Source organism: Eumetopias jubatus, unplaced genomic scaffold (assembly GCF_037043125.1).
Source record: "Eumetopias jubatus isolate StellerSeaLion01/CBP00866 unplaced genomic scaffold, mEumJub1_p1.0 scaffold_10, whole genome shotgun sequence".
Lineage (NCBI taxonomy): Eukaryota > Metazoa > Chordata > Mammalia > Carnivora > Otariidae > Eumetopias > Eumetopias jubatus.
The window spans coordinates 46,650,886-46,669,226 of record NW_028274816.1 but is presented as its reverse complement, the minus strand read 5'-3'; positions in this window follow the sequence as shown (position 1 = coordinate 46,669,226).

Sequence of the window (18,341 nt, the reverse complement as noted above, 5' to 3'; positions counted from 1 at the left end):
TTCTCCTTTTTATAAAGACACGGTCATATTAGATTAGGGCCCACCATACTCTAGTTAATTACCTCCTCTTAGCTCATTGCATCTGCAGTGGCCCCATTTCTGAATAAGGTCCCATTCTGAGGTGCTAGGGGTTAGGAGGGGAACAAATTCCACCCATAACAGTCCTTTGGGGACATCCAATCCAGTGTCTCCGGAAAGACTATGTTCCAGATAGTACCTTTTCCCACCCTGGTGTGTCTTGCTCTGTCCTGGAAGAAGCCTCTATCTGGACAAATTGGAAAACTGAAACTATCTTCCTGGTAAAAAAGAAATCCACTCTTATGGGAACTTCACCTGAATTCACGGCTAGAAGTCATCCCAGTAGCAGAAAAATGCATCAGGGGCTGATGCCTCCTTCTTCTGCTGGAGGATGCATGGCCATCTGTGCACAGCTGACTGATTTTCAGATATCTGCAGTTGGCATTCTGATTAATAAGATCCAAGGTAATTTTAAGGTGTTCACAAATGCTTTTAATATTTTGTCTTTGCTAAACTGACACACACTAGACAGCAGCTATTTTGCAGGTCAGCAATGTTTTGGATATTAGAAAGGGATCTTCTTACTCAGAAAAGAACGGGAACTTTAAGATTCACTATGAAATTGTAGTAATCAAGACAGTGTGGTACTGGTGACAAGATTGAAAAATAGATTAATGAAGAGGACAGAGGACCCAGAAGCAGATACTTGTGTGGAGCCCCGAGCTGTCAGTGAGAAGTTCAAGGATTGGTCCCTTGATTTCGACAAAAATGCCAGAGCAATCCAACAGGGAAAGAAGAGTCTCTCACAAATGGTGCTGGGACGACTGGATATCCATATAGAAAAAAAAATGAACCTCAACTCTGGTAGCAGTTAGGGTTTGATGAGAGAAGCGGAGTCACTGTGAACAAGGGTTTTATTATAGGAACTCGACCCTACCAGTTGTGAGAGCTGGTTAAACAGTCTATGTAAAACTGTTGCTTTTGCTTCTATGTTTGGCCTGAAATCAATGGGACTGGCAGACAGGAAGGAAAGACGTGTGTGAGAAACGGGAGGACAAGGGTAAACCGGACCCATGAGGACAAATTGACACCTGCATCTGTCTGTCAGCAATACTAACCTCAGTGATGAGGATGCCCTATGGAAGAAGCTGGTGCCCTTGACCATGGAGCAGAAGGCTCCTGGTCCAGGACTCAAGAGAGCAGGACGAGTGTATGCCTGGCTGGCTGCACAAAGTCAGAGGGACCCGACAGACTAGCGACCATGTGCCTGGCTCCGTGTGGATCACTGGAGCTTAGAGCTGGCACTTCCTTCACTTCCACTTTCCAAATATGACACACATTTCTCTTGTGCTCATCCCAAACCCAGAACCATACAGGGAAGGGAAATGTAGTTCATGCTGAGCTTCCTCAGGAAAAAGCTCCCAGAGCCCTTACCTCACACCACATTAAAAGATTAATTCCACACGGCTCACCCACCTAAGTATAAATGCCAAAACTTAAAGCTTCCAAAGGAAAACATGGGAGAATATCTTCACAACATTGAGGAGACAGATCGCTAATCTATCACTAAAGGAGCATACCATAGAAGAAAAAACAGACAAAGCAGACCTCCTCAAAATTAAAATCCTCTGGGGGCACCTGGATGGCTCAGTCGGTTGAGTGTCTGACTCTTGATTTCGGCTCAGATCATGATCTCAGGGTCGAGAAATCGAGCCCCGTGTCGGGTTCCCCGTGTCAGGCAGCCTGCCTGAGACTCTCTCTCTCCCTTTCCTTCTTCCCCTCCCCCACCTCTCTCTCAAATAAATAAATCTTTAAAAAAAATTAAAACCTTCTGCTCATCAAAATATGCCATCACAGGGTACCTGGGTGGCACAGTTGGTTGAACATCCAATTCTTGACTTCCACTCGGCTCATGATCTCAGGATTGTGAGATCGAGCCCCACATTGGGGTCTGCGCTCAGTGCAGAGTCTGCTTGAGATTCTCTCTCTCCCTCTCTCTCTGCTTCTCCCACTCATGCGCTTTCTCTCTCTCTCTCTCTCTCTCAAAATAAATAAATAAATAAATCTTTTTAAAATGCCATCACAAAATGAAAAGATAAGCCACAGACTGGGAGAAAATATTCATAAAACATATCATCCTTACTAACTCAATAATTAAAAAGTCCAAAAAATGGGCAAAAGATTTGAAAAGACACTTCACAAAGGAAGCTATGGTCAATAAGCCCATGGAAAAGTATTCGATATCATTAGTTAGAAATGCAAATGAACACCACACTGAGATACCACTACATGCCAACCCCAACAATGAAAATGTAAGACAGTTCCAAGTGTTGGAGAGAATGTGCAGCAATCACATTTTCGGTGAGGAACCGTAAGGATATCAGTAACTTACTTTGAAAGGCATCAAAATTTGGATAGTGAGGCAGAATTTATTTTCCAGAAGTGACCACAGCAACATCTTCCTTCCCACCTGCTCTCGTACAGCCGTGGCCATCAGGGGAAACTGGGCCACACCCCTTGGTGGACAGGGAGTCTAATTGCCCTCCCCTGGAATCCAGTGTGCATGTGACTGTAGAACAATCGAGTCCAGTGGGAATGATGTGGTAGAAGTTCCAAGGCCGGGTCAGGAACATTCGAGAAACTTCCACTTTGTCCAACAGGAACACCTGTGCTTGGAGTCCCGAGCCGTCAGTGAGAAGTTCAACTATGGTGAGGGCGCCGTGCTGCCATGAGGCCAACTCAACTGAGTCTTAGTCACTCCATTCTGTTGTCTCAGTCTGCAAGTCATCCTAGCCCAGGTTCGAGACATGTGAGTGAAAGACCCTCCCGCTATTTCCAGCTCTGACCCATTTCAGGAGATTTCCAAGCAGGACAATGGAAGTACCCCCTGGTTTCTTTCAGCTGTGCATCCTAAGGAATGGCTAGAGAAGAGAGAGAACTAAAGAAAGAAAGAACTGGTTTCAAGAATTAAATTTAGAAGAGTGTAGAAGTCAGGAGTAGCTGGATTCAAAAACAACTTCTCATTCCAAGTTTCTCCCATGGAAGATTCTCAAAGAAAGAGCTTCAGAGAGAAGAATGAATGCAAGGTGCTGCCAGGAAGACATCTCAGGGTAAAGATGAAGACACCGGGAAGTTTTTAGGTGGTGCCTTGCAGCCCCTTCCCACCAGACAGAAGTTCTCTCTCTTTTTTCTAAGATTTTTATTTATTTATTTGACAGAGAGAGACACAGAGAGAGAGGGAACACAAGCAAGGGGAGTGGGAGAGGGAGAAGCAGGCTTCCTGCTGAGCAGGGAGCCCAGTGCGGGGCTCGATCCCAGGACGCTGAGATCATGACCTGAGCCAAAGACAGATGCTTAAAGACTGAGCCACCCAGGCGCCGCCAGACAGAAGTTCTCTTAAAGATATTAACAGCATGCCTTGCAAACCCTCTGTGTTAAACAATACAATGCCTAGCGATCCTGAGGAAACTGTCCCACAGCAACCTCATGGAGAGCCCAAAGTAGAAAAGGGCTTAGTTTGAAGAGATTTGGAACTATGGCTTTTGTTTAATGGATTGGATTTACGGATTGATACAGAAGAAATCCACAAAGGTTTTAAAGGAAGTGAATTAGATTGGAATGAAAGGGAAAGAGACAATTCAAAATGAAAGGAGGCCTTTGAACTCCCATGCTTTTATGGGCAGGGAGCAGTTTCAGAAGGCTTACTTAACAATGCAGCTCATTTCTTATGGAAGAGGAAGCATGACTCAGAGGGCAGAGCCAAGAACCATGGAAAGCAACTCCCAAGGAATTGGCAACTGGTACCCAGCCAGATTTCAGAATTGTTTTGGTCCAGTGTCACCTGTGCCTCCCATTTTCTCCCTCTTTGAATAGGAGTATCTCTGGTGATTATCCTATTTCTGTTCTCATCTATGTAAAGGGGTGAGGAGGGTGGCGGGGGTTGGGGGGCAGGTAACATGTCCATTTATTCCACAGGTCTTCAAATAGAGTACCCAAGGGATCATACTTGAGGGGCCTTATGCATGCCTGGACCTGATTTATTAAAGGAAATCTTGGACTTTGAGCCCAAGCCTGACAGCTTTAATGGAAAGAGACTTTGGGGAGCTCTTAGGGTGGGCATTTTGAATAGGAGTTGTTATGACCAAGGGACAAATGTGGCATCTCCAACGATGGCTGCAACAAGAGCTCTGGTCCATGGGATCTTCTACAAAGTGACCTTGCCACGTCACCATCAAGAGGGGGACTCTAATTCTCCTCTTCTTGGATCTGTGACTACTTCAGCCAATAGGAAATAATGTAACTTCCAGCTATGTAACTTCCACAGCTGGGTTACATAGGCAAAGCAACTTCTGCCTTGTTTGCAGAACTCACACTTAGAGCCCTGTGCTGCCATGTAAAAAGTCTGGCTATCTTGAGCCTACCATCCTGGCAGGAAGTCCAGGCTCCATGAGAGACCACACACAGGCTCTCTGTTGGCGCCACCCAGATATGGGAGTGAGGGTGCTTCCAGATGATTCTAGCCGCCAGGCATCAAGTCTTCCCAGCTGAGGCCCTAGACATCATAGAGCAAGAACAAGTCAACCCTTCTATGCCCTGTCTGAATTCCTAACTCATGGAATCCATGAGCATAGCAAAATAGCCGTTGCTTTAAGTCACTACGTTTTGGGAAGTTTGTTCCACAATAGTAACCAGAACAGATGGATTGCTGAATGGACAGAGGGCTGGATTGATAAACAGACATGCGATAAAGCAAATTGAATAAAATATTAATTGTAGAGTCCAAGTGAAGCATGCATGGGTGTTCCCTCTACAATTACTTCCATTCTTTTTTTTTTTTTTGTATATTTGAAAATTTTTACAGTAGAATGTTGGTAAGGGAGGAGGAAAGAATAGAAAGCACTGAATGACAGCAAAAGCACTAGTTAGCATTTATCTTGTATTGCCATGTGCCAGGCCCTGTGCCAAGGACGTTTATATTCATTTTCTCATTTAATCTTCTCAACAGCCCCCATAGCCTGGTGGTGTAATTTTTTCCATTTTACAGATGAGAAAACTGAGTCTCAGAGACATGAAGTCACTCACCTATGGTAACAATGCTCGTAAATAATAGAAGCAGGACTTCAGGTATGTGTGACTCTGTAATTGAGGCTAACTCCCTCAGATCCAGAGCACCCCGCATTCCTGTCCCCTCCACCCATTTCTTTGATAGAAGGTTAAAACCCAGCAAATGGCTTCTAAGGACTCCTTAATTTTCACACGTCTCCAGTACTGGATTGTACTTTTATAGAAGGGAAATAAAGTGCTTATTTCAGTTTTCTTCCTTCAGGGATGGGATTGTCTTCTTGCCAGCAATCTCGGCTGCTGCACATTCTTCTCCCCGTGCTGAGAAAACTTGCCCCACCTTTGGGGCTCCAAAGGTGGCAATGAGTTGTCATGTTTATCGTCCCCTCCCATTCCGACTGTACTCGGAAGGTAGGGCGGGCTCTTTTTATGAATGAGAACACTGTGAGGCTCAGAGATTTTAAGGTGACCAAGGTCACATAGGATTACAGGCTGGACAGACTTGCCCGGTCAGGAAAGGGCCCCTATTCTGCGGAGAGGGGGTGGTGCCTCGTCAGTCCGCGGGGTCGGCGGGGCGGCTGCCTGGGCAGGGGCTGGTCTCCCCGGTGCCTTGACACCCACCGGGGCAGAGCTGGGGACCCTGCGTGCGCCGGCTGACAGATGGCTCGTGCGCCCCCAGAGCCGCGCGGACGCGGCCCCCACCCGGCGAGGCCTGGGTCCTGCCGCCCTACAGCTCCGCACCAGCACCCCGTTTGGAGGCTGCGGCCTCCTGAGGAGGGGTGGCTGGGCCGAGGCCGTCCAGCTGGCGATGGCAGGGCCGCCACCCGATCTCCGGGGCCCGGAGGCGCGGCGGAGCTGGGGAGTGGCCGTCCCGCTTGCCCGCGGGCCTTTCATCCGCAGAGCCGCCGTCCAAGGTTCTTGTCTCCGCCTGGGGTCGCCTGAGCGCCGCAGCTCCAGAAAGCCCTTCTTGGACGATAAGGGGGCGGGGTACGGGGGCTGCAGGAGAGGCAGCTGCGCCAGGCTGCTGTCAGAGCCCGAGGCGGGGGTCCGGTTTCTTGGCAACGGGTCCCCTGTTCGGGTCGGGCCCTCCCCGCCCGGGGCCGGCCTCTCTCTCCCCTCCCCTGCCGAGGCTCCGCGGAGTCCCGGGCCCGGGGACCCGAGGCCGAGCCCAGGTGTGGCCTGGGGGGCGCGGCCTGGGGGCGGGGCCGGCGTGGGAAGGGGTGACCCTGGGCGGCCACAGCTGCCGGCCGCCGTTTCTCCGACCCCGGCGGGGGTGCGCGGGGTGGGGGGGGAGGGCAGGGACCCGGAGGGCCCGCGGGGGGACGACAAGTCTGTTTCCGCCCGGCCTCCGCCGGCTCGGGCTGAAACGAGTCTTTCCGGTGGGGCTGCCCAACCCGGGCCGCCGCGCCCAGCCTCCCGGAACCCGCCCGGAGTCGTGCCTGACCCCGCCCAGGCCGAGGGCGAGACCAGGGTGAGAGGGAGAGGCGGGAGAGCCCATGGGTCCCAGGCGAGCTTTGGGCCTTTCACCCCCTCCCCCGTACCGTCCCCCATCCGATCCCGTGGGTCCCCAGGGGCACCCTAATAGAGGGTTTTGGAAAAGCTTCCTGAGTGAGTCTGCAAATCAAAGCTCCCGTCCAACCTTATTACTTTACCTGCGGAAACCGAGGCACAAATAGATTGTACCAAGGCCACATGGTGAGTTAGCAAACCACAAGGGAGCCTGGTGAAAGCCTATGAGGAGCGACCGGACAGAGGCTGGGATTTTCCCAGGGCCTAAGTCCTGGGGTTCTGGATGCCGGCTGCTGGGACAGCTCCACCGGGTGGACAGAGCCAAACCTCAGCGGGGGTCCCGGCCTCACGAAATTTATGAGGGTGATGCCTTTCTTCCCTCAACCAAGGAGTAGACATGCGTTTAGCCTCTGCAGACAGCAAGACAGGGACCACTCTCCCTCCCAGCCTGGCGCCAGCAGGGACCCGAGGGCATGTTAACAGGAGCCAGGAGTTGGAGGCGAAGCATCCTTCATTTCCTCGGCGGTGGAAGGAGAGAGGTCTCTGATTGCCAGGGTCTGGTTTTTCAAAATCACAGCATGCTAAGACCCAGGAGGTGGGGATACCCTGGAGGATTCTTTTATCTGTTCAACCTTGAGTCAGACTTGCAATGAACATTTGATCAAGAAACTTGGTCAGTTTCTGAAAATGCAAAATCAATCGCCGATTTTACTTTTTTACTTGGCATTTCCTTGGGATATTCCCAGTTCTGGGAATGAAAGATTATCAACTATTGTCTTAAATTCCGTCCTGATTAGGATCCTTCCTCAATTCAGGATTTCCCTGGAGCTAGATCTCGGCAGCTTCAGGATTATGACTTTTTAAAAATATAATTTTGATGAATTTGTATCTGTTCCCCAAATTAGAAACTCTCTTAATTATAGGAGAAAACACTTTCAAAGAGAAAGGGTAGATCTTTAGAGCAAGCCCTGGAGCAATGCTTCTAAAGAAAATCTCAGGGCAGGCAGGTCCTCAGCCGACTGGTGAGGGAAGAACCAAGCCAGACTTTCTTTTTTGCAGCTGTCAGGCCCACGGTCTTCCAGTTAATTCTTGGCCAGAAACTAAAGAATAAATGAAGGTTTCCTTAAAGTTGTTCATGCTCCTACTTAGGATTCTAACTTGAGAGAAAACTTGGGTTTCGTTAAGTAGTTTTAAAATTGGGTTTGGGTGGTGAAATGATAGATGAGGGGAAATTTCTCTCTCTCTCTCTCTCTTTTTAAGATTTTATTTATTTTTGACAGACAGCGAGAGAGTGTACAAGCAGGGGAAGCAGCAGGCCAAGGCAGAGGGAGAAGCAGGCTCCCTGCTCAGCAGGTAGCCCAATGCGGGGCTCGATCTCTGGACCCTGGGATCATGACCTGAGTCGAGGGCAGATGCTTAACTGCCTGAGCCACCCAGGTGCCCCAAAATTTCTTTTTATAAGCACTTCCAGCTCAGGGGCACCTAGCTGGCTCAGTCAGTTGGGCATCTGACTCTTGATTTCAACTCAGGTCATGATCTCAGGGTTGTGAGATCAAGTCCCACAGCAGCTCTGTGCTCCATGTGAAGTCGGCTTGAGGTTCTCTCTCTCCCTCTGCCTCTGCCCCTCCCCCTGCTCACTTCTCTCTCTCTCTCTCTCAAAATAAATAAATAAAATCTTAAAAATAAAAGTATTTCCAGCTCCTAAATGAAGAGAAAGAATGATAGACATTACCATTTTGCATCCCTAATGAATTAATGGATCTAGGCAGATAAGCTAGCCTACTAACATCATGAAGAGAGAACCTGGTAGGGGCGCCTGGGTGGCTCAGTCACTTAAGCGTCTGCCTTCGGCTCAGGTCATGATCCTGGGGTGCTGGGATCGAGCCCACATCGGGCCCCCTGCTCTGTGGGGAGTCTGCTTCTCCCTCTCCCCCTCCTCCCACCACTCATACTCTCTCTGTCAATAAATAAATGAAATCTTAAAAAAAGAGAGAGAGAGTGAAAACCTGACATGATGTGCCTTCTAGTGGAAAAACTCAGCACCAACTGTGAAGTGGTCTTGACATTCCTCATGCTCCTGCCCCCACACACAAAATCAAACCTGAATCTGATCCAGCCTCATCAAGGTCAACTATCATCTTACAGGAAATACAAAGTGTAGGGATCGTGTTAAACAACACTATGGGAACATAATCAAAGCTATCCAGATCTTGTGACACTACAGGACAAGTGACCCACTTCTTCAGTAATTAATTGTAAGGAAAAGAATCACACTTAGATTCCAAATCAAACAAATGGCAAAAAGAAAAACAGGTGACACCCATAGAACACTTGTAAATCTGAACACCAATGGAATATTTGATATTTAAAAAGTATTGTTACATTATTTCAGAGTGATGGTCTTACATTTTTAGATATTTAAAAAGTATCTTAATGTATTTTTCGTGTATTTTAGAAATACATCCTAAAATATTTATAGATGAAATGATATAATATCTGGAATTTATTCCTAAATAGTTTTAGGTAGCAATGAGGAAAGCAGATGAAGGTATAGTTGGAAACAAGATGACATCAATCATGGGTATATGGGGGTTCATTATATTATTCTGTTTTATATTTAATATATTTGAAGTTTTTTAATCTTTTACTTTTTGCACTGTATTCTCAAACTTGGGAACTGGCATTGAAACCTGACCAGATTACCTGGGCTGGAGCTCAGGATGATTGGCCCATGTCTTCCTCTGTGACTTTGTGCACATTGATTCTCACTTGTCCATTTAAGAAACATTGAGGACCCTCTATTTGCTTGAGCTTCTGAAATTATGGAGCTCACACTCTAGATTAGAAAATGATAAGGAGGGAAGCCACCAAATGGAGGTGTGGAAGGCTTTGCAGAAGAATTGATTGACAGATGAAAAGGAGTTCCCTGGATGGTGTCAGTTCATCTTCTAGAAGATAAGATGGTGAGACTAGATCTGCAAGGAGGACCCATTTAGTCCTAATAGATCCTGCAGTTATAACCTGCCTGCAACCATTTTTTTTCCTTGTGTGTGTGTGTGTGTCTCTAGGGAGTCAAGAGACCCCTATGGACTTCCTGTCATCATCCTTTATCTTGTTAGCTGAAGCAGTCCAGCTTGAGCTTTTGTTCTTGAATCTCTCAGTTGTTTTGGAGACTAAAGCATTATCGAATTAGCCAGTCTATAACCTTCTGAGGTAGTGGTCTCTTGGGCTCACAGATTTATTTCCATCCATCTAGTTCCCAAGGCATTTTATTTAAGTAACCTTAGCTTTACATTTGCTGGTAGTTATGCCCAGCGTTGGTAATAAAGACCATTTACTCATCAAAATGTGAGGGCTTGTGGTTGATACCCTTATCTTTCCTGACTGCTCTTGTCTCCCCTCTCTCCCTGTAGGACTCGGAGTTCAAGATATAGCAGCCTGGCCTTCACGTTCACTAGTTCATCCTGATCCTCTGCCATAACAGATTGTGCTTTGATGGCCATTTTGCCCACGTGACATGAGCCATCTGCTAGGGCAATGCTTGAAACAGCAGTCATTTGACAAGTAGTTCACTGTATCATGTCTATTATAGAAAATTATGTTTGTTTGTTTTTTTCCTATTCTTTTCATCATCTCAGTTTTTATGGGTACTTGCACTTTAAAAGAACAATTTCTGAAACTTTTAGAGAAGAAAAGAATCTTTTTTTTTTTTTTAAGATTTTATTTATTTATTTGACAGAGAGACCCAGTGAGAGAGGGAACACAAGCAGGGGGAGTGTGAGAGGGGAAGCAGGCTTCCCGCTGAGCAGGGAGCCTGATGTGGGGCTCGATCCCAGGACCCTGGGATCATGAACTGAGCTGAAGGCAGATGCTTAATGACTGAGCCACCCAGGTGCCCCAGAAAAGAATCTTTAAATTTGGTTGCTAATATGTTGGCTGAATGAGTTTTCCTGAGTTATGCTGCAGAGTCAAACATATTATCTTCTTAGGGATCTAACAGACATCTTTTGGTGTGATTCAGAGCCTGGTGGAAGGCTGGCAGTGTTGGGAGCTTCTCTAATTTTTGCCGCTATAAACCAAAGGTACACTTCTCTGTAGGAAAAAATATTGGGAAGTTAGCTGTGATATATTGTATGTTTTCAATGACTGCTCAAAAGCTTCTTATACTAATTTAATTAAAATAATTTACCTTAATAGAAAACTATAATTTTCCACTTTTTCCAATCAGCTGAACTAATTTGTACTTTATAAATACCCATCCAGATGGAATTTATTACTCCAAAGCCAATACTCAAACCTTAGTTTTTGTGCTAAACGTCATTATAGCTGGGGCATTATGGCAAAGGAATAGTTGAGACTTCTGCTTCTAGCTCTGGAACACAAGCCTGGTTCAAACCAACCCTCCTACCTCAAACAACTAGAGCAGCTGGAAAATTTTTAAAATCTGTCTTAAAACATCAGAGATCTACCTAGGTAGTAAGAACTTTAGAGGACAAGATCCTGGAGAGAAGGGAAGTATAGATAGTTGAGCCTGACATTTGACAGTTGTCTCAGTCAGTTTGGGCTGCTAAAACAAAATACCATAGGTTAGATAGTTAAACAACAGACACTTATTTCTCACAGTAATGAAGACTGGTAGTCCAAGATCAAGGTGTTGGAAGATTTGGTGACAGCTCTCTTCCTGGCTAGCAAATGTGTCTTTACATGGTAGAGAGAGGAAGCTCTGATGTCTCTTCCTTTTCTTACAAGAGCACTAATCCTATCATGGAGGCTTCACCCTCATGATCCCATCTAAACCTAATTACCTTCCAAAGCCTTCACTTCCTTATACTATCATTTTGGGGGTTAGGCATTCAATATATGAATTGGGGGGGAGGCACAAACATTCAGTCCATAACAGCACTATTATTCCCCTCAAGGCATTTACATCTAAGAGCAGTGACTTAAAGGCTAAGAAGATGAACAAAGCTTTGGCAATCTCAGAGAGAGCCTGGTAATATCCTAGGCTTTTGGTTAGGACCTCTGAAGATTATATCAATAGTAAGCGTACACCAAAAAAGGACCAATTCTCATAAAGATACAACTTTCACCAGATTAAGATGATCTGCCTCCATATTAACTGTTTTATGAAAACAAAAGAAAATCTCTGGAGAAAGAGAGCATTACCCAAAATATGACATTGGTTCTATACTTTTCATATACCACATGTAGCATTTGATCAGAATTTACTAGGCACACCAGGAGACAAGACCAAATGATGCAAAACTGAGAGAAAAAAAATAGATAATAGAAACTGACCCTAGGAAATCCAATTATTAGAGTTATCAGATAGACTTCAGGATAACTCCTGATTGATACGTTCAAGGAGATAAAAAACAAAATGGAAAATTCCAGCAAAGAATAGAAATTTATTTTGAAAATCAATGGAAAATTTATGACTGAAAAAATAATTAAAATTAAGAACATATTAGATGAATTCAAAGCAGATCAGACACAGATGAAGAGAGGATTAGTGAATTGGAAGGTAAAGCAGAAGAAAATATGTGTCTTTTTTTTTTAAAGTAGGCTCCATGCTAGTCCACCACAGGACTTGAACTCATGGCTCTGAGATTAAGACTTGAGTTGAGATCAAGAGTCAGATGCTCAATCAACTGAGCCACCCAGGCGCCCCAGTGCTATCTTCAGATATAGTCACATTCGGGCATTAGGGCTTCAACATATGAATTTGTCGGGAAGACACAATTCAATCCATTACATACTTTCTAGGGTATAGCTACTAAAGGAATGGTAAAAATATATAACTAACAAGCTAATAATAGAAAGTAAAATGAAATGAAAATAATGACTCCAAAAGAAGACAAAGAAGGTGAGGCAAATAGAAAAAGAAATAGAAACATTGTAGATTGAAACCCAAATATATAAGTAATTAAATTAAACATAAATGAACTAAATACTGCCATCAAACTATAAAACCTGTTAGGATAAATAACCAAAACCCAATTACATGTTGAGACATACCTTAGGCATAAGGATAAGAAAGGTAGAAAGTACAAAGGTGAAAAAAGATATGCCATGCAAACAATGACTAAAGACAGTAGGAGGCAGAAAAGTAAATATTTCAGATATGACCACACAAATTTGCCACTATCAATAGCAGTTAACGGAGAATGTACTTTTTTGACTTTCACTGAATCAAATCGGCTATTCCAGAATGCTTTTGAGGCCATTTTCTTTTTTTTTCAATAAATTTTTATTGTTATGTTAATCATCATACATTACATCATTAGCATGTGATATAGTGTTCCATGATTCATTGTTTGTGCATAACACCCAGTGCTCTACACAGAACGTGCCCTCTTTAATACCCATCACTAGGCTAACCCATTCCCCCACACCCCTCCGCTCTAGAACCCTCAGTTTGTTTTTCAGAGTCCATAGTTTCTCATGGTTCGTCTCCCCCTCCGATTTACCCTGCCTAATTCTTCCCCTCCTGCTATCTTCTTCTTTTTTTTTTCTTAACATATATTGAATTATTTGTTTCAGAGGTACAGACCTGTGATTCAACAGTCTTGCACAATTCACAGCACTCACCATAGCACATACCCTCCCCAATGTCTATCACCCAGCCACCCCATCCCTCCCATCCCCCACCACTCCAGCAACCCTCAGTTTGTTTCCTGAGATTAAGAATTCCTCATATCAGTGAGGTCATATGATACATGTCTTTCTCTGATTGACTTATTTCACTCAGCATAACACCCTCCAGTTCCATCCACGTCGTTGCAAATGGCAAGATCTCATTCCTTTTGATGGCTGCATAATATTCCATTGTGTATATATACCACTTCTTCTTTATCCATTCATCTGTCGATGGACATCTTGGCTCTTTCCACAGTTTGGCTATTGTGGACATTGCTTCTATAAACATCAGGGTGCACGTACCCCTTCGGATCCCTACATTTGTATCTTTGGGGTAAATACCCAGTAGTGCAATTGCTGGGTCATAGGGTAGCTCTATTTTCAACTTTTTGAGGAACCTCCATACTGTTTTCCAGAGTGGTTGCACCAGCTTGCATTCCCACCAACAGTGTAGGAGGGTTCCTCTTTCTCCGCATCCCCGCCAACATCTGTTATTTCCTGAGTTGTTAATTTTAGCCTTTCTGAGTGGTGTGAGGTGGTTCTCATTGAGGTTCTGATTTGGATTTCCCTGATGTCGAGCGATGTTGAGCACTTTTTCATGTGTTTGTTGGCCATTTGGATGTCTTCTTTGGAAAAATGTCTGTTCTTGTCTTCTGCCCATTTCTTGATTGGATTATTTGTTCTTTGGGTGTTGAGTTTGATAAGTTACTTATAGATTTTGGATACTAGCCCTTTATCTGATATGTCATTTACAAATATTTTTTCCCATTCTGTCGGTTGTCTTTTGGTTTTGTGGACTGTTTCTTTTGCTGTGTAAAAGCTTTTTATCTTGATGAAATCCCAATAGTTTATTTTTGCCTTTGCTTCCCTTGCCTTTGGCGATATTTCTAGGAAGAAGTTGCTGCTGCTGAGGTCGAAGAGGTTGCTACCTGTGTTCTCCTTTAGGATTTTGATGGACTCCTGTCTCACATTTAGGTCTTTCAACCATGTGGCGTCTCTTTTTGTGTGTGGTGTAAGGAAATTGTCCAGTTTCATTCTTCTGCATGTGGCTGTCCAATTTTCCCAACACCATTTGTTGAAGAGACTGTCTTTTTTCCATTGGACATTCTTTCCTGCTTTGTCAAAATGAGTTGACCATAGAGTTGAGGGTCCATTTCTGGGCTCTCGATTCTGTTCCATTGATCTATGTGTCTGTTTTTGTGCCAGTACCATACTGTCTTGATGATGACAGCTTTGTGATAGAGCTGGAAGTCCAGAATTGTGATGCCGCCAGCTTTGCTTTTCTTTGTCAACATTCTTCTGGCTATTCGGGGTCTTTGCTGGTTCCATACAAATTTTAGGATTATTTGTTCCATTTCTTTGAAAAAAGTGGATGGTATTTTGATGGGGATTGCACTGAATGTGTACATTGCTCTAGGTAGCATTGACATCTTCACAATATTTGTTCTTCCAATCCATGAGCATGGAATGTTTTTCCATTTCTTTGTGTCTTCCTCAATTTCTTTCATGAGTATTTTATAGTTTTCTGAGTACAGATCCTTTGCCTCTTTGGTTAAATTTATTCCTAGGCATCTTATGGTTTTGAGTGCAATTGTAAATGGGATCGACTCCTTAATTTCTCTCTCTCTTCTGTCTTGTTGTTGGTGTATAGGAATGCCACTGATTTCTGTGCATTGATTTTATTTCCTGCCACTTTACTGAATTCCTGTATGAGTTCTAGTAGTTTTGGGGTGGAGTCTTTTGGGTTTTCCACATAAAGTATCATATCATCTGCAAAGAGTGAGAGTTTGACTTCCTCTTTGCCGATTTGGATGCCTTTGATTTCTTTTTGTTGTCTGATTGCTGTGGCTAGGACTTCTAATACCATGTTGAATAGCAGTGATCACCACTGTGATCCCTGCCGTGTTCCTGACCTTAGAGGGAAAGCTCTCAGCTTTTCCCCATTGAGAATGATATTCGCTGTAGGTTTTTCATAGATGGCTTTTATGATATTGAGGTATGTACCCTCTATCCCTATACTCTGAAGAGTTTTGATCAATAAAGGATGCTGTACTTTGTCAAATGCTTTTTCTGCATCTATTGAGAGGATCATATGATTCTTGTTCTTTCTTCTGTTAATGTATTGTATCACGTTGATTGATTTGCGGATGTTGAACCAGGCTTGCAGCCCAGGGATAAATCCCACTTGGTCATGGTGAATAATCCTTTTAATGTACTGTTGGATCCTATTGGCTAGTATTTTGGTGAGAATTTTTGCATCCATGTTCATCAAGGATATTGGTCTGTAATTCTTTTTGATGGGGTCTTTGTCTGGTTTTGGGATCAAGGTAATGGTGGCCTCAAAAAATGAGTTTGGAAGTTTTCCTTGATTTCTATTTTTTGGAACAGTTTCAGGAGAATAGGTATTAATTCTTCTTTAAATGTTTGGTAGAATTCCCCTGGGAAGCCATCTGGCCCCGGGCTTTTGTTTCTTGGGAGATTTTGATGACACAATTTCCTTAGTGGTTATAGGTCTGTTCAGGTTTTCTATTTCTTCCTGGTTCAATTTTGGTAGTTGATACATCTCTAGGAATACATCCATTTCTTCCAAGTTATCTAATATGCTGGCATAGAGTTGCTCATAATATGTTCTTATAATTGTTTGTATTTCTTTGGTGTTTGTTGTGATGTCTCCTCTTTCATTCATGATTTTGTTGATTTGGGTCATTTCTCTTTTCTTTTTGATCAGTCTGGCCAGGGGTTTATCAATCTTGTTAATTCTTTCAAAGAACCAGCTCCTAGTTTTGTTGATCTGTTCTACTGTTCTTTTGGTTTCTAGTTCATTGATTTCTGCTCTGATCTTTATTATTTCTCTTCTCCTGCTGGGTTTAGGATTTATTTGCTCTTTTTTCTCCAGCTCCTTTAGGTGTAGGGTTAGGTTGTGTATTTGAGACCTTTCTTGTTTCTTGAGAAAGGCTTGTATTGCTATATACTTTCCTCTCAGGACTGCCTTTGCTGTATCCCAAAGATTTTGGACAGTTGTGTTTTCATTTTCATTGGTTTCCATGAATTTTTTTAATTCTTCTTTAATTTCCTGGTTGACCCATTCATTCTTTAGTAGGATGCTCTTTAGCCTCCATGTATTTGAGTTCTTTCCGACTTTCCTCCTGTGATTGAGTTCTAGTTTCAAAGCATTGTGGTCTGAAAATATGCAGGGAATGATCCCAATCTTTTGGTACCGGTTGACACCTGATTTGTGACCTAGGATGTGATCAATTCTGGAGAATGTTCCATGGGCACTAGAGAAGAATGTGTATTCTGTTGCTTTGGGGTGGAATGTTCTGAATATGTCCGTGAAGTCCATTTGGTCCAGTGTGTCATTTAAAGTCTTTATTTCCTTGTTGATCTTTTGCTTAGATGATCTGTCCATTTCAGTCAGGGGGGTGTTAAAGTCCCCCACTATTATTGTATTGTTGTCAATGTGTTTCTTTGCTTTTGTTATTAATTGCCTTATATAATTGGCTGCTCCCATGTTAGGGGCATAGATATTTACAATTGTTAGATCTTCTTGTTGGATAGACCCTTTAAGTAGGATATAGTGCCCTTCCTCATCTCTTATTACAGTCTTTGTTTTAAAATCTAATTTGTCTGATATAAGCATTGCCACCCCAGCTTTCTTTTGGTGTCCATTAGCATGGTAAATGGTTTTCCACCCCCTCACTTTCAATCTGGGGGTGTCTTTGGGTCTAAAATGAGTCTCTTGCAGACAGCATATTGATGGGTCTTGTTTTTTAATCCAATCTGATAGCCTGTGTCTTTTGATTGGGGCATTTAGCCCATTTACATTCAGGGTAACTATTGAAAGATATGAATTTAGTGCCATTGTATTGCCTGTAAGGTGACTGTGACTATATATTGTCTGGTTTCCTTTCTGGTCTTTGCTGCTTTTAGGCTCTCTCTTTGCTTAGAGGACCCCTTTCAATATTTCTTGTAGGGCTGGTTTTGTTTTTGCAAATTCCTTTAGTTTTTGTTTGTCCTGGAAGCTTTTTTCTCTCCTTCTATTTTCAATGACAGCCTAGCTGGATATAGTATTCTTGGCTGCATATTTTTCTCATTTAGTGCTCTGAATATATCATGCCAGTCCTTTCTGGCCTGCCAGGTCTCTGTGGATAGGTCTGTTGCCAATCTAATGTTTCTACCATTATATGTTACCATATCTCTTCTCCTGAGCTGCTTTCAAGATTTTCTCTTTGTCTCTGAGACTCGTAAGTTTTACTATTAGATGTCGGGGTGTTGACCTATTTTTATTGATTTTGAGAGGGGTTCTCTGTGCCTCCTGGATTTTGATGCCTATTTCCTTCCCCACATTAGGGAAGTTCTCTGCTATAATTTGCTCCAATATACCTTCTGCCCCTCTCTCTCTTTCTTCTTCTTCTGGGATCCCAATTATTCTAATGTTGTTTCATCTTATCGTATCGCTTATCTCTCGAATTCTGCCCTCATGATCCGGTAGTTGTTTATCTCTCTTTTTCTCAGCCTCTTTATTTTCCATCATTTGGTCTTCTATATTGCTGATTCTCTCTTCTGCCTCATTTATCCTAGCAGTTAGTGCCCCCATTTTTGATTGCACCTCATTAATAGCCTTTTTGATTTTGACTTGGTTAGATTTTAGTTCTTTTATTTCTCTCAAAGGGTTTCTCTAATAACTTCCATGCTTTTTTCAAGCCCAGCTAGTATCTTTAAAATCATAATTCTGAACTCTAGGTCCGACATCATACTAATGACCGTATTGAGTAGGTCCCTGGCAGACGGTACTACCTCTTGTTCTTTTTGTTGAGATGATTTTTCTCATCTTGTCATTTTGTCCAGAGGAGAATAGATGAATGAGAGAACAAAATGCTAACAGGGTAACAACGTCCCCAGAAAATATACTCTAAACAAACCAGAAAAGACCTGAAGGCAGGGGAAAAGAAAGGGAAAGAAAGAAAAAAGAAAGAGAGAAAAAAAGAAAGAAGAAGAAAAAGATAAAAACAAACAAACAAACAAAAAACAGAACAAAACAAAAAAAAAAACAGAATATGATCAAATATGATCAGGCTGGTGCATAGATCAGTGCCACACACTAGATTTTGGGT